General features: G+C 38.5%; 1 long non-coding RNA gene across 1 annotated transcript in view; it reads right to left on the reverse strand.

The window, feature by feature from the left end:
- Positions 1-271: 271 nt before the first annotated feature.
- The window catches only part of LOC128656821 (uncharacterized), an 82748-nt gene continuing 70848 nt past the window's right edge, over positions 272-12171 (reverse strand). Inside the window, exons 8-11 of the long non-coding RNA XR_008402067.1 lie at positions 10910-11014; positions 6231-6348; positions 2284-2371; positions 272-480 (exon numbers count right to left, since the gene is read on the reverse strand). This is a non-coding gene — a long non-coding RNA (uncharacterized LOC128656821). The remainder of the gene's footprint in view (positions 481-2283; positions 2372-6230; positions 6349-10909; positions 11015-12171) is intronic.

Genomic DNA, 12171 nt, shown 5'->3' on the forward strand with positions numbered 1-12171 from the left:
GCTGGTGATCCAGATTACAGTAATTCCACCTACTAAAAAAAAGTCTGTTGTCCTCAATCAATAGTGGGTGCCTCATGACCCTCCAAATGCTCATGTTCCACCCCAAGCATGAGCCTCTGCCTTCATCCAAGTCCCCAATGAGTTAGATGTCATCATGTATCACCAGAACCTAACAATGCAAATACTGATGTTCCTCGAGAGCAAGAGGTTTATAACTGTAGAACGTAAACATTTCATATTGTAAAGAGCCAAAAATAAAAAAACACCCATGTAAGAGAAGTCAAAGCTTTATTGAGACACAGCAACACAACACTTAAAATAGCAGCCAGAGGCCATAAATCCAAATTACATCCATGTTTATCGTTCAAGGTAGTCGAAGAAAAATGCTGCACTTCGGCCATCATCACCTTTTTCCCTGTGCGCACCGTGTGTGTATATAAGTTTAATTGTTCATCTTTAAAGAGACAGCTATGACAGAACCTGCAATAAATAAAAAAAATAAAATGAGCACATGGGACAAACATTCATGCCAAACAGAAGTTTCCATCCTACAATACAATCATCTGAGCAGTAACATAGCTAAAAGGCCATTTATAATCTAAAAATAGGTTGCAATTTGAAAAGGGACAGTCAAGTACAAAATAAACATTAATGATTCAAATAGGGCATGTAATTTTAAACTTATTCCAATTTACTTTTATCACCATTTTTTCTTTGTTCTGTTGGTATTCTTAGTTGAAAGCTAAACCTAGGTAGGTTCATAAGCTAATTTTTAGACCTTGAAGGCCACCTCAAATCTGAATGCATTTTGACAGTTTATCACCACTAGAGGGCATTAGTTCATGTAAATAACATTGAGCTCACACACGTGAAGTTACCTAGGAGTGAGCAATGATTGGCTAAAATGCAAGTCTGTCAAAAACTGAAATAAGGGGACAGTTTGCAGAGCTAATCAGGAGGTAAAACGTGTATTTTATAACTGTTGGTTAATCAAAACTGGGGAATGGGTAATAAAAGGGATTATCTACCTTTTTTTAATAATAAAAAAAAAATCTGGTGCGACTCACTTTACGACTAGCGACCCAGCACCTTAGGGGTAAACTTATAGTAAAGTACCGCTTGGGACTCTTAGAGCACCGCTGGCTCAGAATGAAAGCTGCTACTGATCCTATCAAAAGCTCTTGTTACACAGCTGGGGTCGGGCAACTAGCGCTTCCTGATGAGCAGCAGTTTCTGCCCAAGACCTGCAGTGCTCTTCAGTACTTCTAACCCCTTTGGACTAATAATCATTTTATTGCATAATTTATAATAAAATCAATTTATATTAAATTGTGCAATTTGTGCTTTGGTTAGCTCAAAAGAAGGACACAAGTCAAAATGAAACCTTTATGATTCAGATAGAACGTGCAATTTTTATCAACTTTCCAATTTACTACCATTAAGATGTGCAGTCTTTTTATATTTACACTGAGTCACGAGCAGCAACACAGTAAGTACCATGGGCTGTTTGGATTAACTTGATTGGTTAAATATATTGTAAAATAATATGAATATACCCATTTTATTTGCACTGCCAATTGTACCAGTGTCCTCTTTTTAAAAAGGGATTATAAAAATAGGAATGTATATTTTTATTTCATTAGGACAACTCATTTTATTTTTCCTTCTAAAACAGACAAAAATCTGCACTTCCAGTCCAGTGCTTAAAGTGAAGGTCAATTTTCATCAATGAGTGCCCGGTTTTTAAAAATACTTTTTAAAACAGGGGCACTTTCATTGATGAAAATTAACATTGCACTGGATTTTAAGAAATACTTACCTTTTTCTCCTGCAAAACCGGATCGCCGATCTCAGCCTCAGTTCCTCTGTAGTGACGTCAGAAATGACAAAAACCGGCTTCCTCCAATCATGGATTGCACCCCAGAGCGTCCAGCTCGTGATGCCTGGCTGTGATTGGAGGAAGCCAGTTTCGTCATTGCTGTTGTCTACAGCAGGAAGAAGAAGGAGGGAGATCGTCGGACCGGCTTTGCAGAAGTAAAAGGTAAGTATTTCTTAAAATCCAGTGCAATGTTAATTTTCATCAATGAAAGTGCCCCTGATTTTAAAAGTATTTTTAAAAACCGGGCACTCATTGATGAAAATTGACCTTCACTTTAAACAATACGCTGCATATTAAATAAGTCACTGCTGTGATCAGTCCGATTACAAAGCAAGTGAGCAAATATGCTATTAACCATTCCTGAATGTCAATACACTACCAAACGCAAAACCGTTCATTCTTACCTAGCTTAATGTCACTGGGCTAAAGTCACAAGTTGTGTTCCAATTATTCAATAGTTGCATAAAGGCGTTCGATTAGGTTCTCTGTAATCTGTGAAAAAAAACACAAAACACACACTTAGCGTAAGAAACCAGACAACTTGATGCTTTAGGTGAATCAAGTATACAAATGTACAGAGTTGTTGCCTTTCCCATATTAGCATAAAAAAAACCATATCAACAATTTGATTTGAGAAATCTCTTCCGTCTGTTTTGCATGAAAATCTAAACGGTGAAGAATTCTATTTGAAGTGAAAAACAAGAATGAAGTGAAAAGTGATGGTATGGAAACCATTTATCTTTTGGGGACTACCTACCCAACTGCTAAGAATGCACAACACATGCTATCAGCTCAAAATCTCAGATATCAGACAAAAGTAGAAGAGATGCCTTATTATGCAATCTCTCTTATACTTGGAGATTCACATATATTCAATATACAGGGTACTCAAGGAGAATGCACACAGTGCAATACAGACAAGCCAAGGCTTCGGAGCCACTCTGCTGGCTCACTCTCTCCACCAAGGAGCATGAACGTGTGTCGATTGCTCACACCTATGAAAGCATAAGCACCGGGCAAAGAAAATGCCAGATTACACAAATTGAAGTCTTTTCAGAGGATTTCTTGTAACTGTTCCATCAAGGTCGGTCACATCCCGAAGACCCCAACGGTAAAGAAATTTCTTTCAACCACTGACGGTATGGAGAGACAAATAGGAGGGACCATTTACCTTTTGGTCACTACCTACCCAATTGCTAAGAATTCACAACACACGCTATCAGCTCATCACATAAGGGAAAATTGTGCCAAAGGCAACTTCCCTAACTATGCATGGCCAAAAGAACCGATTGCGCTCTGCTTCCACTTCCCATGATCACAGAATGTGGGAACAGCCGCACTCTGCTCCCACAGCCTGTGAACACAGTTGGCAGTCACAGAATGAAATGTTTACCTTCTGACCATGTTGAGAAGACATTTCCCTACCTATTTCCCTTAGGCTCAGAGAGATAGCACATGAAGTAAACATTAACAACTGGGTCAGCGCACAAGCCATAAAAAACAAACAATATTGTACACAATATCGTATCAGAGGTGCGCACACAAATAAAATATATGGAACGTAAGACTGTAAAATATGATAGCACAATCAAAAAAGGCAAAACAAATGATCACACAATTGGGGAAAATTGATTAAAAAGTCAGTTGAGAAATATCTGTGACCAGATTATCTCAATCCAATATTATGAGCAGTCTGTTCTCTTCGAATGGTGAAAAATACAATGTCCTAAGACAAAAGTAGAAGAGATGCCTTATTAGTCTCTTATACTTGGAGATTCACATGTATTCAATATACAGGGTACTCACAAGGAAAATGCACACAGTGCAATACAGACAAGCCAAGGCTTCGGAGCCGCTCGGCTGAATCACCCTCTCCACCAAGGAGCATAAAACGCGTGTTGATTCCTCACACCTATGAAAGCATAAGCACCAGGCAAAGAAAATGTCAGATTACACAAATTGTGTGATTTCTTTGAACCACTGACGGTATGGAAAGACAAATAGGAGGGACCATTTACCTTTTGGTCACTACCTACCCAATTGCTAAGAATCCACAACACACGCTATCAGCTCATCACATAAGGGAAAATTGTGCCAAAGACAACTCCCTACCTATGCATGGCCAAAAGAACCGATTGCACTCTGCTTCCACTTCCCATGACCACAGAATGTGGGAACAGCCGCACTCTGCTCCCACAGCCTGTGAACACAGTTGGCAGTCACAGAATGAAATGTTTACCTTCTGACCATGTTGAGAAGACATTTCCCTACCTATTTCCCTTAGGCTCAGAGAGATAGCACATGAAGTAAACATTAACATCTGGGTCAGCGCACAAGCCATAAAAAACAAATAATATTGTACACAATATCGTATCAGAGGTGCGCACACAAATAAAATATATGACACTGTAAAATATGATAGCACAATCAAAAAAGGCAAAAAATGCACACAATTGGGGTACATTGATTAAAAAGTCAGTTGAGAAATATCTGTGACCAGATGATCTCAATCCATTATGAGCAGTCAGCTCTCTTCGAATGGTGAAAAATACAATGTCCTAAAAGAAAAAAGTAGAAGAGATGCCTTATTATGCAGTCTCTTATACTTGGAGATTCACGTGTATTAATTATACAGGATACTAAAGGAGAATGCACACAGTGCAATACAGACAAGCCAAGGCTTCGGAGCCACTCGGCTGAATCACTCTCTCCACCAAGGAGCATGAACGCGTGTCGATTCCTCACACATATGAAAGCATAAGCACCGGGCAAAGAAAATGCCAGATTACACAAATTGAAGTCTTTCTTGTACCTGTTCCATCAAGGTCAGTCACATCCTGAAGACCCCACCGGTAAAGAAATTTCTTTGAACCACTGACGGTATGAAGAGACAAATAGGAGGGACCATTTACCTTTTGGTCACTACCTACCCAATTGCTAAGAATCCACAACACATGCTATCAGCTCATCACATAAGGGAAAAGTGTGCCAAAGGCAACTCCCTACCTATGCATGGCCAAAAGAACCGATTGCACTCTGCTTCCACTTCCCATGACCACAGAATGTGGGAACAGCCGCACTCTGCTCCCACAGCCTGTGAACACAGTTGGCAGTCACAGAATGAAATGTTTACCTTCTGACCATGTTGAGAAGACATTTCCCTACCTATTTCCCTTAGGCTCAGAGAGATAGCACATGAAGTAAACATTAACAACTGGGTCAGCGCACAAGCCATAAAAAACACCACCAAACAAACAATATTGTACACAATATCGTATCAGAGGTGCGCACACAAATAAAATATATGACACTGTAAAATATGATAGCACAATCAAAAAAGGCAAAAAATGCACACAATTGGGGTAAATTGATTTAAAAGTCAGTTGAGAAATATCTGTGACCAGATGATCTCAATCCAATATTGAGCAGTCAGCTCTCTTTGAACAGTGAAAAATACAAACAAACAATGTCCTAAGAGACAAAAGTAGAAGAGATGCCTTATTAGTCTCTTATACTTGGAAATTCACATGTATTCAATATACAGGGTACTCACAAGGAGAATGCACACAGTGCAATACAGACAAGCCAAGGTTTCGGAGCCGCTCGACCGATTCACCCTCTCCACCAAGGAGAATGAACGCACGTTGATTCCTCACACCTATGAAAGCATAAGCACCGGGCAAAGAAAATGCCCAATTACTCAAATTGAAGTCTTTTCAGAGGATTTCTTGTAACTGTTCCATCAAGGTCAGTCACATCCTGAAGACCACACCGGTAAAGAAATTTCTTTCAACCACTGACGGTATGGAGAGACAAATAGGAGGGACCATTTACCTTTTGGTCACTACCTACCCAATTGCTAAGAATCCACAACACACGCTATCAGCTCATCACATAAGGGAAAAGTGTGCCAAAGGCAACTCCCTACCTATGCATGGCCAAAAGAACCGATTGCGCTCTGCTTCCACTTCCCATGATCACAGAATGTGGGAACAGCCGCACTCTGCTCCCACAGCCTGTGAACACAGTTGGCAGTCACAGAATGAAATGTTTACCTTCTGACCATGTTGAGAAGACATTTCCCTAACTATTTCCCTTAGGCTCAGAGAGACAGCACATGAAGTAAACATTAACAACTGGGTCAGCGCACAAGCCATAAAAGGCATGAGCACCGGGCAAAGAAAATGCCTGATAGCTGTAATTGAAAGTCTGTTTGCTGATGCAAACACAAATGGAAGTCTTTCCAGTTGTCTATTGACAACTGGTTGAACAGAAGATGACAACAAATAAAATCTAGCAGTCACTGCAAGTTGATAACAATAAAGCATATGACATAGGAAAAGGTCCTTACCTGTAAACAGTCGTCATGGTTCCACTGCAATGAGCGAGAATCTAGTGACAGCGTGGAAGAATTTCTTCTGCGTAAACAAGAGGTGAAGTGAGCTTCTCTCCATACACGGTCACATATGCTGAGGAAGAAAAAAAGAAAGCTTTCATGCTCTCGTAGTGCCATATATATTTTACTGCAATTAGAAAAAACCTCTCAAAGCCACCTTGGTCCCACTAGAAACCAACAAGCGTTATATTTCTCACCACCTCTAATTTTATCTGCACAATAACAAAATTAGCTTGCATTTTCTAAATACGCTTCCATAAGTTGTGTCACCTTAAAAACAATTTTACATTTCAGCAGAGGGTATTAGAAGACTTTTTTTTAGTGTTAAACAAAGTTATAAATTATCAAATGGAGCTCAAAATGTAAAATTTTGAATTAAAGATCCCTGAAAGAATTTTATGGATAAAGTAAAAGTGTTCTCCCCAAGACCTTTTTGATTAGGGCACTAAGTCTACTATTTTACTGACCCCAGATAAAATGTAAGCCAATATTAAGCTAAAATAGCCAATATTCATTTTTCAATGTTTTCTTGCCTAAAAAATTAAAAACTTTTATACAAAATTGTGCAATTAATGTGTGCTTTGTATTATAACATTTTCTGCCAAAGTATTGCACTGCCCCCACTCAGCAACTTCCTCATCCCACCAGGATGGCTACATTTTCTGTGAGTGTTTTAGCCCTGTATCATAAAATCTATACTCTACAGTGTGCTTTACTTCATACACTACTCCCTACAGTTAGTATTCCTTTCAAGGGACATATATGTTAATATATTCACAATTATAAGGGAGATTAAAGTGACACTTTTCTGGTCCAGTAATTTTAAGAGACAATTCAATTTACTTATATTAACTAAATGTACTTTTATCTCTTGAACTCTTTTTGCACTTCTACGTATATCTAAAGTGAACTTCACAATCAAGAGGAAGAACAATAGCGTGATAAATAACCATGTACCCATCAAATTATGGTCCCTTTACGCAAATACATTGGAATTGGTACACATCACAAAATACACCTATGTATATTAGCAAGTGTTCTCTTCAGGGCATATTTAGTGGGTGTACCACCAACAACTAATTTTACAGACCACCTAAATAAAATTTAAGCCAGTATTAAGATAAAATAAGCAAATAAATATTTGTAGTTCAAATTATCATTTAATCAACATATGTTAAAAACTCAGCAATTAATGTGCGATTTGGAAAGTTTAAAAAAGACACTAAACCCATTTTTTTTCTTTCATGGATTATATAGAGCAGCAATTTTAATTCATGTAAGCTTACCAAGCTGGCCCATTTTCAGTTCAGAACCCTGGATAGCGCTTGCTTATGGGTAAGTCGCCAATAAGCAAGCATAACCCAGGTTCTCAACCAAAAATGAACGGGCTCCTAAGCTAAACATTCCTGATTTTTAAATAAGGATAGCAAGAGAAGAAAAAGTGATAATGGGATTAAATTAGAAAGTTGTCCTAAATCATGAAAGCATTTTGTGTGTGTGTGTGTGTGTGTGGGGGGGGGGGGGGGGGGGGAAAATTTAGTGTCACTTTAAAGTAAATGTAAAATTAAAGCATTTAAATATTTACATTTTGTAATCTAATACATTAACAATGATTTATTGCTAGGCTTAAAGGGACAAACTATCCCCAATTTTTATTTTTTGTGTAACAGCAAGTTGGAAACCCCCCCCCCAAAAAACTTACTTATATTAGCAAATTTACTTTATTTTCATGCATTTCTTTAAGAGATACTTCTGTAGAAAGTGTGCACTTGTCTAGAGAACTATAAGGCAGCAGTTTTGCAAGAATGCTTTTGAGCACTAGATGGCAGCAGACTACACACAATGTACAATATTGTTACAAGCATTTTTGTAAAACTCCTACAATATGGTTCTCCTGACACATGGATGCTCCTGAACCTATTTACCTATTTTTTCTTTTGTTTTACTTAACATAGGATAATAGAATATACATTTGCTAATAGACATAACATGAGAGACATAGGTTGTCCTGAAAAATTAACAAGATTACCCAAAGTTCTAGTATCAGAGAGAAAAAATAAAACTACAAAGATAAACTAAAATAAATCATTTTGCTGCTGATCAATGCCTATAGATTGAGTTGTTTTTTTTGTGGTTTGCTCCCCAAATTTTAAGCTTTTTTGTGAGGTACCCATATAAACATACATCGTTTTCAGGCGCCCAAACATTAGAAAATAACTTTAGTTTACAGAAATAGAGTAAATGCCACCACACGCAAACTTGTAAAGATTCCACTCTGTATTGTAGGAGTTAATGTCAAGTGTAAGGAACAGGATCCAACATCACTGATTTGTGAATGTGCGCTGCTTATGTCACACAGGGTGCAAGAATACGAGAGATGGAAGCTTCATCAATTGGCACCACTAAAAGTTTAAAATAAAAAGTGCAGTTTTGAAGACCGCAGCCAGCACAGGAGGGAAAATAATGTCTTAGTGAGTATTAACCCACTACATGGTGCAGACACATTAAAAAGGGACACTAAACCCAATTTTTTTCCTTTTGTGATTCAGTTATAGAATGCAATTTTAAGCAAATTTCTAATTTACTCCTAATATCAAATTTTCTTCATTCTCTTGCTATCTTTTATTTAAAAAGCAGGAATGTGATGCATAGGAGCCGGACCATTTCTGGTTGAGAACCTGGGGTTATGCTTGCTTATTATCCATGGTGCTGAACCTAAAATGGGCTGACTCCTATGCATCACATTCCTGCTTTTAAAATAAAGATAGCAAGAGAACAAAGAAAAATTGCTAATAGGAGTAAATTAGAAAGTTGCTTAAAATTCCATGCTCTCTGAATCATGAAAGAAACAATTTCGGTTCAATATACCTTTAATAAGAAGATACCTAGAACTAAATGCTAATCTGGATTAAGAATCTAACCCCCCCCCCCCCCCAATTAAAAGTATACAGATTGCAAGCAGCAATATACATATGCTATGTTATATAGCTCACACATACTACAAAGAAAACAAACACCTACCTAGGTATCTACTCAACAAAGAACACCATGAGAATGAAGCAAATTTGAGTGCAAAAAGAAATTGGAAGAGAGAAATTGTGGGTTTAATATCCCTTTTAAAGGAATAGTAAGTGGTAGTATACATTTGTAAGTGCCTATGGCAGAAATATGAAGGATACTACCACTTACTATTCCTTTAAAAATGGATATTAAACCCACAATTTCTCTTTTCCAATTTCTTTTTGCTCTCAAATTTGCTTCATTCTCATGGTATTCTTTGTTGAGTTGATACCTAGGTAGGTGCCTGGAGCACTACATAACAGGAAATACTTGTTAAACTGCTGCCATATAGTGCTCCACAGCTTACCTCAGCTTTTTAAAAAAAATTAAAAAAAAAATACCAAGAGAAACATTTTGTTTATACAAGTTAGAAAGTTCTTTAATCCCTTCAATGCACAAATGTGGGGAATCGCCGATCAAAATAGTTTTTTGGTAATCCCATGCAATGCAGGCCGGGGACCATTAGTGATCTAATGGACGGCACTCCCAGGCTTCACAGGAGTGCTGGTGATGTCACCACGTACGTGATTACATCACAAAGGGGCTGAACCAGGATGCACCAGTAGCAGAAAGGGAGCTGGATGGGGGGGGGGGGGGGGGGGATTTTCAAAGCCTTCAAGACCCCTTCATTTGAAAGAGAAGAGTCTACTTTTTCAAATGGTGGTCATTTTGGAGTAGTAATAAAAAGCAGATCTTTTAAAAAAAAAGTAAAACAAAAACCACATGGGGATTTGCAGGGGGATGGGATATATGCAAAATAAAACATTGTCTAGAGATCCCTAATCAAGTTTATTTTCTAGCAGACAAGTCCCTCTCTTAAAAATATATTAATTTTGTCTGTAAAGTCCGGTTGGTAACAGTGAGTACCTTGCAAGGAAAAAAAGTACTTAATTCTGTACCGCACAGTGGGGCCTCTCCAATCTATATTATAACCCCTAAAAGCCTTTATGGCTACCAATGACAGCAATGGGGCAAGGTGATCACAGTAACAGCATTAGTTATTGAGGAATATTAATTATTATTTACTAAAACAAAATGTTTACAGTTTGACGCAGCTATCTCACATGACAAATATTGTGAATCTGCTGCCCTGCAGAAAAACAAAAAACAGTGAGCGACAGTGTGGGTCACTCACTCAAAATCTGGGTTTTATGTCCCTTTAGCAATATACAAGTATTAAAAGTACAATCATACCACAAATGGCAGTGGAGAAAATTACACTGATCATTTTGGTGCAGACAGTGGCGTATATAGGTTTTGTGCTGCCCTAAATTTGAATGTGTGGCTGGCAGTTTTAATTGGTGGTCGAGTTAAGTGAGGGGAATACATGGGTGTCTTGAGGGATTCCGCCCAGGGCACCAGGGACTACTTATAAGGCTCTAGTTGCACCGTGACACCGGTTGTTGTCAGGCTCAGCCTTAGAGGAAAGATGGTGCCAGCTTCCCCAAATCTGCCGCTCTGGCACATACCTTGTTGGCCTAGGCTAGAATACGCCCACGGGTGCACATTTATTAGCCATTATGGAGGAAACACGCAGCTCATACACTATGAATTTACTTTAGTTTAATTCTTACCTGCGCTAAGATCACAGGACAGAAGAAATTCTTCTACGAACCAGGCACTGTAAGGTTTATCGACTTCTCACCTGTGGCTGTAGATCATTTAAACTCCAGCATCACCTGCAGATCATAGAAATGTTACTTAAATATTGTGATAAATTTGCCTTGCCTATAAGTTAATACTCAAGCAGAAAATGGAGATAAGCAGACTTGTTAAAAGAGCTTGATACAAATTTACAGGGCAAAGCATAAGTCATTGCATAAAAGGTAATGGTCACAGAAACTGTTCCGTATTCCTATTCTTGGCTGGGCACAGTCTGTATTTACAGGGTTTATTACATTAACACACACACAATTGCTCCATAGTACTATAATGAATTAAGTACATAGCTTCCAATTCCTAAAACTACAGCTGCCATGGAGATTGATTGCTAGCGAATTTGCACTAGAAGGATAGATATGCCATGTTCGAGGTAATCATGTTGGGAAAACATGGGGAAGGCTTGCAGGATATAGATCTCTGCCCAAGAGGTATACTTAGATATGCAATGTTAGAGGCAGTCTTGTGGAGAACTAATGGAAATAATTTATTGGTTCAAATATGGATATATTTGGGTCTTATTTTATCCTAACTACATGTCCAAACGCTTCAATGACAGTTCACAACCTATCAATAGCTTTACAGGTGCACACTGCTTCAAATGTCTAAAAGTGTAGCTGCCACCATGTGCAGATTGCTCACTGTAATGTTTGCCAGTGGCCATGTTGGGCCTAACAGCATTTTGAACAATATGGCGGAAGTTAAGGTGCCATTTTAGAGGCATTATAGCTGTACCCGTGGACACAGGGGTAGGTGCAAACTGCTCCTTATGTCCACAAGCACAGCTACCACCATGTGCAGATTGCTCACAGTAATGTCTGCCAATGTTGGGCAAAACAAGACTTTGGGAAAAATTAAAATGCCATGTTAGAGGCATTAATAATTTGTTAATTTAAATTCATGCCCAGAGGCTTCAGAGACAGATGACGCTATACCCGTGGGCACAGAGCGGACTGTTCCTTGTGTCCACAAGCGCAGCTGCCACCGTGTGCAAAGTGCCCACTGTAACATCTGCCAATGACAATATTGGGCCAAACAAATAAATCAGTCTGCACTTATCGGTAAACTGGCCTCATAACCTTATAAGAAATAAAGTTGCCATATTTTTCCGATTTCTGCAAATGCATTCCTAACTGCTGGAGCCATTTCCAAAGTGAGCAGATATTCCTGCAGATCA

This window comes from Bombina bombina, chromosome 4, assembly GCF_027579735.1.
Source record: "Bombina bombina isolate aBomBom1 chromosome 4, aBomBom1.pri, whole genome shotgun sequence".
In the NCBI taxonomy this organism is placed as follows: Eukaryota; Metazoa; Chordata; class Amphibia; order Anura; family Bombinatoridae; genus Bombina; species Bombina bombina.